Genomic DNA, 13176 nt, shown 5'->3' on the forward strand with positions numbered 1-13176 from the left:
CATCCACTATAACAGCAAATCGTGGTTGACATGACAGAACCAACTAGCAGCACATAAAGTCACCCACTAAATGTCACATCAGTGTGCAGGACTGAGCCACGGAATTAAAGCCAGACCTGCAAGTGGAGTGGGCTCCTTTCAGGTAAGAGCATCAAGGGCTGAACACTTTGCACTGTTAAGTATGATCTATTAAATTTTCTGAAACCTACCGTTTTTTGTTGACTCACTAGATCTAAAGCACAGAGCTGGAGGAATGAGGCCAATGTCAGAAGAGAAGGCAGCATGGGAGATACCAGAGATGGGGAGGGCAAGAGGCAGCCCACAATAGTGGGTGGTAGGTGGTGTGCAGAGCATGCAAGTCTTGGTGCAACTCCTGTCCTATATTTCACAGAGTTCCAATCAAGTCTGTTTTAAAGCAGAATTCAATTGATGTGTATAAATTATATTTTACTCACAGTAGGCCTAGAAGAAGCTCCACAGTCTGACCAACTTTATGGTTCATGTATCTAAGGCACATGTTTCAGCGTCTCCTGTTGCCTTTGTAGCAAGGTTTTCAAAGAGCCCCTTGCATTTTTTTTTTTTTTAAAGAGATGGAGTCTTGCTCTGTCACCCAGGCTGGAGTGCTGTGGCACGATCATAACTCACTGTGGCCTCAAGCAGTCCTCCCACCTGAGCCTCCCCAGTCACTGGGATTATGGGCACAAGCCACCACACCTGGCATCCATTGCTTTTATCAAGAACTGGAAGGCATCTGGACCAGTCTCCTTTTTCAGTATACACAAAGAGAAGCTTAGAAAGGAAAGGCAAAGGGGAAATTGCATCCATGGGGCATTTATTATGGGTAACTCAAATCGTAATTTATGATCATAGGTAATTGTATATACATCTTCACACAATGGGGCAGGTGATACTATCTTAATTTTATTATATAGAGGGAAAAATAAGGTTCAGGGTTACACAACTGGTTAATGAACAAGATCTGTGCCCCATCTGAGGTGCTAAGTCTGTCTTAGCTAAGCCAGTGCTATCCCTTTCTGGACCTGAGGACATAGATGATACTACTGTGTATGCCCTGGATGGCTGTTTGCTCATAGGTTCTTTAGAAAGTAACATGACAACTGAATGCTGATTTTGTTCTCATATAATTGACATTACTAAAATTTAAAAGCCTCAAATGTTTGCCGCTCAATATTTTATGAATATTTTTATGAAAGAATACATTAGATTTCTTTTATAGTTACAAGAAACCAGGTTAATTAGATTTGCACAATGAAAGAGACTTTAACAAAAGTCTGGGAAGTGCGCTGGAGCCAGGGAATCCCTAATGTAACAGACTGTCTCCAACTTGGTCAGCTCTGCTTTCCAGAATATGGGCATCATTCTCAAGCAAGCTCTCCACACTTGGAGGCCAAGATTCCCCCATGGTGCTAGGATCCCATCTTTCTTCCAGCTCCTTATTCCAGAGAAAATACTCAACAGCCCCAGCAAAAGTCCCTGGACGCATGGGATTGGCCATCTTGAGTCACAAGTCCATTCCTGATCCAATTACTCCAGCTCCTGGGGCTGCCCCTGATGGGGAGGGAGGGAGCAGATGGGAAGTTCTCCAAAGGGAGATGGAAAATGCCTGATGTCTCCTTCAGGGTGAGAAGCGTCTCTAGGTGACCTATTAATATTGCACCACAGAAACCTATGCCTCTTAAATAATTTGTGCAAACTTGTAGAATATATTGAAAAGCAAAAGGAAACCAAGTAGAGAAATATTTTTTAAAGTTTCTTGAAAAAGACGCACAAATTAGTGAACCCTTGTGTCCTACAACAGTGATTTTTTAAACTATGGGTCACAACCCTTTAGTGAATCCTGAAATCAATTTAACGGTCATGACCAGCATTTTTGTTTTTTGAGTCAGGGTCAGCACCGTCGCCCAGGCTGGAGAGGACGAAATCAATTTAAGAGTCATGACCAGCACTTTTTTTTTTTCCTTGAGACAGGGTCAGCACTGTCCCCCAGGCTGGAGTGCAATGGTGCAATCATAACTCACTGCAGCCTTGACCTTCCAAGCTCAAGCAATTCTCCTGCCTCAGCCTCTGGAGTAGCTGGGACTATAGGCACGTGCCACCATGCCCAGCTAATTTTTTTTTTTTTTTTTTTTGGAGTGACAAGGTTTTGCCATATTGCCCAGGCTGGTCTGGAACTCCTGGAGTGAGCCACTGTGCCCGGCCATGACCAGCACTTTTTAATGAAAATATCTGTGTGTAGCACACAGTAGACTTATTTTTGCTTCAATTTACATGTCTATTAGTGTGTTCCTTTCCAGGTTCCCTCATTCATCCACCCTGAATGAAGACAGATACTTACCTGATAATGGCCTGAGATCTGACTGAAGCCTGAGAGGTGACTCAGCCAGAAGACACTCAGGGTTCATTAGAATTGTCTAGTCCCAGCTCTGCTTCCTCCAAGCAGTGAGACCTTGAGGCATTGCAGTAAAGCCTCTTGAGTCTTCCTTTTCTCATTTTAGGGACAGGACTAATACCTGTCCTGCCTGCCTCATGGGGTTGTTATAAGGATCAAATGAAGTGGTGCTCTTGACCAGTGGCAAGAACTTCAGAAATGTGAGTTGTAATGATTTGTATTTGTTAGCAGTAAATAAAAGTGCTTGGAACCGGCAGCTTCTGGGGCAATTAAGTGTAGAAGATAAAACCCATGCCTTTTGGAAACTAGCATTCTTCCACAAATATTGCTTCCAGACTACTAAATGGAAGTTGTTTCTGGAAGATGGATAGATTTAAGAATCTTGGCCACAGAGCTCCTTTTTGCATCCCACAGAAAGGGGCTCCGCTCACAAGGAAGTCTTCCTCCCTAGACTGAACCTCCCAGAAGCACACCCTGAACAACTCGCTGAGCAGCATACTTCCTGTCCTACAAGTACTGTGTTAGTGATACCTGCTGCCTCCCAGAAAGAAGTGGCAGCATCTCATTGGTGGGGTTGGGGGAATTAGGGAATGCATGTTAATGTGAACCCCAAGAGTGAGTTGATAGTTGGTGAAGAGGGAGAAGATAGAGGTGAGGGCCTTTAGGTTGGCTGGCTAGGCTTGCCTCACAGTCAGTAAAGCCCCCTCATGCAGAGCCATTCATCTGCTGGGAACCACTGACCTTTTGGTTCAGATGCCTGATATAAACTCACTGATATGGGAGGGGAGGATCTGAATGGGTAGGGAGGAAGCAGGGAAAGTTACTAGGACAGACAGATTCTAAGGCTTCTCTGCTAGGAAGGAAGGAGTTGTGATGTGCTCCCAGGGAGGTCCAAGGGAGAAGGGTCTGGGCAGTGTGCACCACTGGTGAGGGTGTGAAAAATGGGCTGGTGACTGGCCACCAAATGGCTTGGGGAGAAGTGGCTGGAGAGAGGGTCACCTGTGTGGTGGGAGGGATCAGACAAGTGTTTTTAGATGTTATGAGAATGTCTGAGTTTGACACGAGACACTCCTAAGTTTGCAAAGAAAGGATATACAGCCACCTTCCTTCAATATCAGAAACAACATGCTGGGGATTAAAAATAATTACTTGGCCAAGAACCTTACCATTTACCAGGTGCATCCGTACAGTAAATATCTGAGTGTCTCTTACATGCCTGGCATGTCCCACTTCACCCACAGGAGGAAGTCCATTTTATAAATGAAGAAACTGAGGCTCAAAGAAGTATGTGAACCTAAGGTTTCAGTCTTCTTAAAGATGAGAGCAACCTGCTTCTTGATCTCCTCTAATACCATAGCACACTCAAGAAATGAGCATCTTTAATTGTGCTTGGATTGGCAGAATCTGCCTTTAGGTAGAGAAGCAGACGTAATGGCTTTAATGAGCTACTTAACTACTTTCTAGAGACAACCAAGAGACACTTTTGAAGAGCCAGTCTGAGACCTGGTTCCACTTTTCCATCCCTTCTGTGTCCCTGCCCCCAGCTCCCACCCCCAGGACACATCTGGCAGTGAAGGGACTCCAATTCCTGTTCTTGGGAGTGGCCCCTACTTGTGCTCAAAGTATAATTAAGTGGCTTAAAAGTAAGTGCAAGGGTCGGGAGAAGGACTTGACTGCATGAGGGAACTTTTGGAGGTTATAGAAATGTTTCTACCATAATTGAGGCGTTGGTAACATTTAACAAAACTCCTTGAATTATATACCAAATTGGTAATTTTTATTGTATGTAAATTATAGTTCAATAAAGCTGATTTTTAAAATACTCTGTAAATCCTGATATGTGCATTCATTGTATGTAAATTCTACATCAGAAAGGAAAAAACTAAACAGTTGTTGAATTCCAGTTAATGATATACATGCTGAAGTATTTAGGGGCAAGTATATGGATGTCTGCAGTTTACTCTGAAATACATAAAATGTAAGATATATTAATGGACAAGTGGACACATGATCAAGCAAGTAAAGAAAAATTTAATTGTCCAATCTAAATGGTCAATTTACAGGCTGCCATTGTAAAATTCTTCTTTGATGTGTTTGAAAATGTCATTATACAATGTTGGGGGAAACCAGGTGACTTCAGGTTTTTGGCAGAGCCAGAGAGTTCCTATTGGACCAATTCTTTAGCAAATAAAAACTGTAAGCTCTGGAAAAAAAGCCTTCCTTAAAAACCAACTTCTTAAAGATACTGAAATAGACCAAAAGCAGGCAGGTACTGGAGAGGAGTCAGTGGAGGAAGGGCATGGGACTGTGTGAGTTTCCTGTTTTTTAACACCGTCAGTTAGCCTGAGGCCAGGTGTCCATGCACCGTGCAGGACAGGTAAGCCTCCAGTGTACAATCTACAGTCTCGCTGGCTTGAGGAACCAGAGTAGAGAGCTCAGAGCACCACAGCCTCTCGAGAGTAAAAGGGGAAATAACAGAAAAGCAAGCCAGAGAGGGGATTCCTAAATTCTGTATATAAACTGCTCAAATCTCTAGGTGACCACTGAACTATGCATGCAGAACTAAGACTAAAAGAACTGAACTAAAAGTTGAACTACTTCCCACTGCAGGGGAGACAGTTTTGTCACTGAGTTCAACCAAGTTAACTGCATGTTTTAAAATAATTATTTTTCAGAGGAATATAAGAGAATCCCGAGTTTCTACAACACGACGTAAATTATACACTAAATACAATGTCTAGGATACAATCCAAAATTATTCACTATCTGAATAAACAAAAAATTATGCCTCATTCTCAAGAGAAGTGACAAAGGAGATCAACTCCAAGAAGTTCTAGTCAAAGCTATTAAAGCAGCTATTAAAACTGTGCAAGAATGTAAAAAAAGTTCCCATGGTAATGGCCGAAAAACTCCCAAATTTGGTGACAGACATAAAGTTACAGATTCAAGAAGTTCAGTGAATAATAAGCAGGATTAATACAAAGAAAACCCCATCTAGGTGCATCATAGTCTACTGAAGACCAAACTTAAAGAGAAAATATTGAAATCAGCTACAGGAAACTAGGGAGTAATGATTTAAATGACTGCTGACCTCTCTTTAGAAACATTGGAGGCCAGAAGACAGTGCAACATCATCTTTAACACGCTGAAAGGGAAAAAAACTCACCCCAGAGATCTGTATCTAGCAAAAATATATTTCAAGAATGAATACAAAAAAAACTAATATTTTCAGATAAAAGGAAACTAAGAGAATTTGCAGATCTAAATTACAAGAAATGCTAGAGGAAGTTCTTCAGGCTAACGGGAGATTTTACCAGAGGGAAACTCAAATCTTTAAGAAGGAATAAAAGCCACTGAAAATAGTAAACATCCAAGTAAATACAAAGGAAGTCTTCTTTCTCCTCTTTAAACTGTGCATTACTGTTTAAAGTAAACAATAGGCGGGTTTGGTGGCTCACACCTGTTATCCCAGCACTTGGGGAGGCCGAGGTGGGTGTATCACGAGAACAAGAGATCAAGACCATCCTGGCCAACATAGTGAAACCTCGTCTCTACTAAAAATTAAAAAATTAGCTGGGCATGGTGGCACGTGCCTGTAGTCCCAGCTACTCAGGAGGCTGAGGCAGGAGAATAGCTTGAACCCGGGAGGTGGAGGTTGCAGTGAGCCGAGATTGTGCCAATGCACTCCAGCCTGGCAACAGAGCAAGACTCCATCTCAAAAAAAGCAAAAACAAAAACGATTGGTGGGATTTTAGCATATGTAAATAATTTGAATGACAATCATGGCATAATAGATGCAGGGAAGGGAATAGGAAAGGACCCTATACAGTAAGCTGTCTATATTTTATGAAAAGTGATACCATGTTAATTAGCTGTTAGCTGTGAAACGTTCATCCCTGGAGCAACCACTTAATAATGTAGAGATAGAGCTAAAAAGCCAATAGATAAAAATGTCTGCTCTGAGAAAGACATTATTAAGAGAATAAAAAGACCAGCCACAGACTGGGAGAAAATATTTGCAAAACAGTTATCTGATAAAGCTCTGTTAACCAAAATATACAAAGAATTTTTACAATTCAACAGTAAGAAAACAATGAGATTAAAAGATGGGCCAAACGAGGAGTTTGAGACCAGTCTGGGCAACAAGGAAAAAAAAAAACAACTTGGCTGGGCATGGTGGTGCATGCCTGTAGTCCCAGCTACCTGAGAGGCTGAGGCAGAAGGATCACTTGAGCCTAGGAGTTCAAGGCTATAGTGGGCTATGATCATGCCACTAAATTCCAGCCTGGGCAACCGAGCAAGGCTCTGTCCTTTAAAAAGAAATAGGCTAGAGACACCTCACCAAAATATACACGTGGCAAAATACACATAGGAAAAGATGCTCCACACATCATATGTCATCAGAGAAGTATAAATTAAGACAATGAGATACCACTACACATATATTAGAATGGCCAAAATCCAGAACACTGACATCACCAAATGCTGGCAAGGATATCGAGCAACAGCAACTGTCATTTATTGCTCATGGGAATGCAAAATGGTACAGCCACTTTGAAAGACAATTTGGCAGCTTCTTATAAAACTAAATATAGTTGCCATATGATCCAGCAATTGTACTTCTTAATATTTACCCAAAGGAGTTGAAAACTTATGTCCACACAAAAACCTGCACACAGATGTTTATAGCAATTTTATCCATAACTGCCAAAACTTGAAAGCAACCAAGATGTTCTTCAATAGGTGAATGGATAAATAAGCAGTGGTACATCCAGATAATTGAATATTATCCAGCGTTCTTAAGAAAATGAGCTATCAAGCCATGAAAAGGCACAGAGGAAATGTAGATCCACATTGCTAAGTGAGAGGAGCCAATATGAAAAGACTACATACTGTATGATTATACCTATGTGACATTCTGGAAAAGGCAGAACTTTGGAGACAGTTGAAAGACCAGAGGCTGCAGGAGTGGGGGTGGTAGGATGGTACCTTCCTTTCAATTTTGCTGTGAACTTAAAACTGCTCTGAAAAATACTCTATTAACTAAAAGGATCCAGTTAATCCAAAAGAAGTCAGGCAAGGTGGAACAGAGAAGCCAAAAATAGTGGGGACAAACAAGACAAATAGTAAAATGGCAGACTTAAGTCCAGTTGTATAAACAACTACATTAAATGTAAATGGTCTCTATCTGCACTAAGACGGCAGCCACAGGCCACGTGCCATACTTGTTAACTGACATTAAATAAAATTTAAAAGTCTCTCCATTGCACTAGCCACATTTTAAGTGCTCAGTAGTGACTCCCATATTTCACTAGTATATTGAACAGCACAGATATAAAATATTTCCATTATCACATAAATTATATTGACCAGCATTGGTCTGGTCAATCATGGAGATTATCAGAACTGACACAAATTGCCCCCAAAAAGACCCAACTGCATGCTGTTCACAGCAAGTCCACTTAAAATATATAAACTACACAGATAAGTTAAAAGTAAATGGATGGGAAAAGATACCATGCAAATGTCAAGCAAAAGAATGTGGTGACTGGATTAATATCAGATAAAGTAAACTTCAAGGCAAAGGGTATTACCAGAGATAAAGAGGGACATTTCATACTAATAAAAGGGTCACTACACCAGGAAGATACAATAATTATAAATGCATATGTTTAATAACAGCTTAAAAGTACATGAAACAAAAAGTGACATAAAGGTAGAAATAGACGATTACAGTTATAGCTGGTGATTTTAAATATTCCTCTCACCAATCAATAGAATAACTAGAGCAAATGTCAGTAAAGATAGATCATAAAAATACCATCAATTACTTTTAACTGACATTTATAGAATACTACAGCCAACAACTGCAGAATACACTTTCTTTTCAAGTGCACATAGTACATTCACTAAAATAGACCATCTGGTTGGACCATTAAATAAGTCTCAACAAATTTAGGAAGATTGAAAACATACTGAATATGGTTCTCTGAACACACTGGAAATAAGTTAGAAATAAATAATGTGTCTTTTTAAACTCCAGATATTTGGAAATTAAGCAACACGCTTCTAAATCGTGTGCCGCCCAAAAATCAGAAAATAATATGAATAAAATATGAAAATGCAACATACCAAAATTTTTAGGATGCAGCTAGCACTAGGCTAACAGGGAAAGGTACAGTTTAAAAATACTAATGAGACAGCCAAGTGGGAGGGGGTCGCTGGAGAAGCTCCAACCAGCCTGCCCACTGAGGTGGAGCTGGAGCCTAGGGAAGTTCAGGACCTTTGCAGCAGGGAGGAGCCCGGTCCCTTCTCTTCTTGTGTGGAACCTAGGATTCAAGCTGCCGGTGGGAAGCGCTCTAGCAAGGACTCTGGCCTAGTAAGAGTCCCTGCTTCTCCCTTTTCACCCAATAAAGTCCTGCGTTACTCACCCTTCAAACCCTCTGCAAACCTAAATTTTCATGGCCGTAGGACGGACAAGGACCCCATCTTTAGCTGAACTAAGGAAAAGTCCTGCAACACTAACATTGGCAAAAAAGAAAGGTCTAAAATCGGTGATCTAAACATCCACCATAAGAAGCTAGAAAAAGAAGAAGAGTAAACTCAGAAGTAGAGGAATGAAAAGAATAGGGTGGAAACCCCAAGTGCAACATATCCCAGAAATCCAAGATTGGCTTAACATTAGGCAATCAGTGAAATACAACATATTAGCAGAATAAAGGAGAAAACTACATGATCATCACCGTAGATGCAGATAAGGCATTTAACAAAATTCAGTACTCATTCATGCTTCATTAAAAACAAAAAACGGCCAGGCGCGGTGGCTCACGCCTGTAATCCCAGCACTTTGGGAGGCCGAGGCGGGTGGATCACGAGGTCAGGAGATCCAGACCATCCTGGCTAACACGGTGAAACCCCATCTCTACTAAAAAACAAAAAATTAGCAGGGCGTGGTGGCGGGCACCTGTAGTCCCAGCTACTCGGGAGGCTGAGGCAGGAGAATGGCGTGAACCCAGGAGGCGCAGCTTGCGGTGAGCCGAGATCGCGCCACTGCACTCCAGCCTGGGCAACAGAGTGAGACTCCGTCTCAAAAAAAAAAAAAACAAAAAACACCAAAAAACTCAGAAAACTAGAAACAACAATAAAAGGAGACTTCCTTAATCCGATAGTTTCTTTGAAAACCCCACAGCTAACATTATATAAATGATGATAAAAGGAAAGTTTTCTCCTAAGATCATAAGACAAGGATATCTGCTTCCACTTCTATTGAATAATGTACTGAGGCTCTAGCCATTGCAGACAAGAGGGGGAAAAGAGGATAAAGATCAGGAAGAAAAAAGCAAAACTTGTAGATGACATGATTATTTACAAAGAAACTCCTAAAGGAATCAACAAAACATCTACAACTGATGACTAAAGTAGCAAGGTTGAAGAATTCAAGTACTTTTGCAACAATCGTGTATTTTTATGGACTACAGCAAACAATTGAAAAGTAAAATTTTGAAATTCCATTTACAATAACATCAAAAGAACATAAAATACTTTAGAATGAATTTACAAGAGATGTGCAAAATCTCCATATGAAAACTTGGTTAAGAAACCCTAAATAAACAGAGGAATATACCTCTTTCATGAATTGTCAAGATGTTCTTCCCAAAATAGATCCAATACAATTCCAGAAATCAAGATCCCACAGCTTTTTGGATGAAATTAAGCTGATTCTATGATTTTTTAGTGGAAGTGTAAAAGTTTTATAACATCCAAAGAATCTTGAAAAAGAAGAGCAAAGTTAGAGGACTCAATTATAGTCCCACTAAAGACCTACTATAGAGCTATAAGTAATGTAAATCCTGTAGTATTAGCATAAGGGTGGGCAAATAATGAACAAATTAAATTCCTGAAACTCAGGCATATTTATCTTTTCAACAAATGGCATTGGAATAACTGGAAATCCACCTGGACAAAATGACCTTTGACTCTTACCTCATACCATAGGGAAACAAACTTAAATGGATCATAGACCCAAATATAAAGGTGTGGGGAGACAGAAAACCTATGCAACCTTGAAGGAGGTAATGATTTCTCAAAGGGCACCCAACACAGAAAACATATTTAAGAAAATAAATAGGCAAATCAGAGGTAGAAAATATTTGCAAGATATGTATCTGAGAAAGGACTGGTATCCTGCATATATAAAGGATCTCTATAATTCAGTAACAGAGAAACTAATTTTTTAAGTGGGCAAAATATTTCAACAGAAAATTCACAAGAGAAGGTACACAAGTGGCCAGCAAGCGCATTAGACATCAGGGAAATGCAAATTAAAACCACAGTGAGATATTGCTACATCCACCAGTAGTTTTAAAATTAAAATGACTGATACTGCCAAATGTTGACAAAGATACGGAGCATCCCGAACTATTGTACACTGTCAGTACAGCTGCTTTGGGAAAATGTTGGGCAGTTTCTCATAAAACAAAATACATACCCTACCCTATGACCCAGCAATTCCGCTCCTAGGTCTTTACGTAAGACATATGAAAACATGTCTACATAGTTGTACAAGAATGTTCCTAAGTTTTATTTATGATGACCAAAATTTTCTAACAGCTCTCCTTTCTATCAATAGGAGGAGAATGAATAAACAAACTATGGTATACCCAAACAATGAAAAACTAGCAATAAAGAGGAAGGAATTACTAAGACATATAACATGGGTAAATCTCAAAAACATAATGTTTTCCACAAAAGAGTACATACCGGCATGATTCCATTTATATGGAGATTTAGAACAAAAAAACTGAGTTCTATAAAAGCGAAAGTAATCGATGGTAGAAAAATTCTGAACAGTGGTTTTCTCTGGAGGAATGTGGGTGGGGAGTTACAGGGAAGGGACTTAGGGGGACCCTGTTGGTGATGTTTGGTTGGTAGGTTGGATAAGTGATTTGCAGAGGTGTACGCATTTGTCAGAACTCACCTAATGATACACTTAAGATTTGTGCATTTCATTGTATGTAAATTTTATCCGAAAAGGAAAAAAATTCTGCAAGTAAATATTGAACCCTACGTAGTGATATGCAGGCAGAAGTACTGAGGATGAGGGCGGAAGTGTACCAAGCTCTGCAACTTACTCTGAAATGCATCCAAACAAGATGGGTTGATGGATGGACAGAGGGACGGGTAGATATCTAATAAATCAAGTATGGTAACATGTTAATTGTAGAATCAAGGTGGTAGGTATACGGGTGTTCACTGTAAAGTTCTTTCAACTTTTTAGAATGTTTGAAATTTTTCATAATAAAATGGATTTAAAAGGTAATTACAGTACTCACCCTGGGTGTATACACATGCACCTCTTCTTGTGATGCCCCTAAGGATCTTGCCCCTCAGAAGGCTAGATGAAAGAGGGGCATTGGGGAGTGAGTAACAGAGCCTAGTGGACTGCTAACAGCACCAGGGTTTCCGATGAAAATGCACTCGCCAGAGCTGTATTTCTTTATTCGAAATCACACGGTTTTACTCAACAGGGCTCCTAGCCCTTCTGTCTCTGCTCCTGGTGTGTAAGGGTGGTGTGTGGGGCTCTGAGCCTGAGACCGCTCTCTCGGAAGGTGGGAAGATGCCCACGTATCCATTCCTCGCCGCGTACAGATTCGCTCCCACACGCCCGGGCTGGTGATTCCGGAGGGCCGCGCGGGGCTGTGTGCGCGGGCGGGTGCGGGATGTGTCTGGAGGGGGCAGAGCGCCCTCTCCCGGCCCGGGAGGGCCCACACGGACCGGCTGAGCGTCCCACCAGCCCGTTCTGCATCCACTACCCAGATCTGCGCGCCCTGGTGGGAGCATTGCAGCCCCGGGTCGGCCCTTCGAACGCCGGGCGTCTACCCGCGGAGACCAGCGCAGGAGGCGGGCCCGCGCGCAAGGAGGCGGGCGACAGGGTGGAGTCGCCGCAGCTGGCAGCCGCACTGCTCCACCTGTTGCAGCGTCGGAGCGCGCCCGCCTGAGAAGGCAGAGCGCGGTGCGGACCTGTGCTCCGCGCGCCGGCTGGCAGGGCAGGGCCGCGGCTGCCAGGAGGCCCGGGAACAGTCCCGACGGAGCGGCGCGGAGAGGACGCTCCCCGGAAGGTGAGATCTGAGCGCGGCAGCGGCGCCAGCGCCCCCTACAAGGCGGGGTCTCGGGGAGGGGGCCCCGGCGGTTTGCTGGAGAGCCTTGCTACTGTTCTGCATGAGGTGGGGGATGCCTTCTGCGCGGACCCCGCGTCCAGGCAAAACTCTGGAACGCACTAGGCAGCCAAGCCCGGGGGGAAGAGATGGAACTCTCCAAGGGCAAGGTCTCCTGGCCGCGGGGCCCTTCCAGCCCCCAGTATTTGGCCTCCTCTCCGGAAGCGGGGCTGGCTCGCGGTGCGCGCTTGGTCCGGGCGGAGCCTACTAGTAGGCGCAGAGGACGCCCCCGCGCAGGATCCAGAGACCAAGGGTGCTTTGGCATGGTCAAGGCGAGGGAGGCTGCCTGGGGGAGAAGCCCCTAACTTCCTTTGCTCCCTGTTCCAACCTCCCTTTCTGGTCTCCTCTCTCCAGCCCGTCCGCCCAACTGATGCGCAGCGTTGGGGTCCGGCGGGAGGTCGGCGCCCTCGGACGCCGCAGCCCTCGGACGCCGCTCAGCACAGCCCCTCTCTGCGTGCGCCCGCCCTGGACCCCCTCCATCCCTAAGCCCCGGCAGCCGATTCAGTGACTCGGGAGGCCACAGGCTCAGCGAGACACCACGACCACAACTAG

Source organism: Pongo abelii, chromosome 15 (assembly GCF_028885655.2).
Source record: "Pongo abelii isolate AG06213 chromosome 15, NHGRI_mPonAbe1-v2.0_pri, whole genome shotgun sequence".
Classification (NCBI taxonomy): Eukaryota; Metazoa; Chordata; class Mammalia; order Primates; family Hominidae; genus Pongo; species Pongo abelii.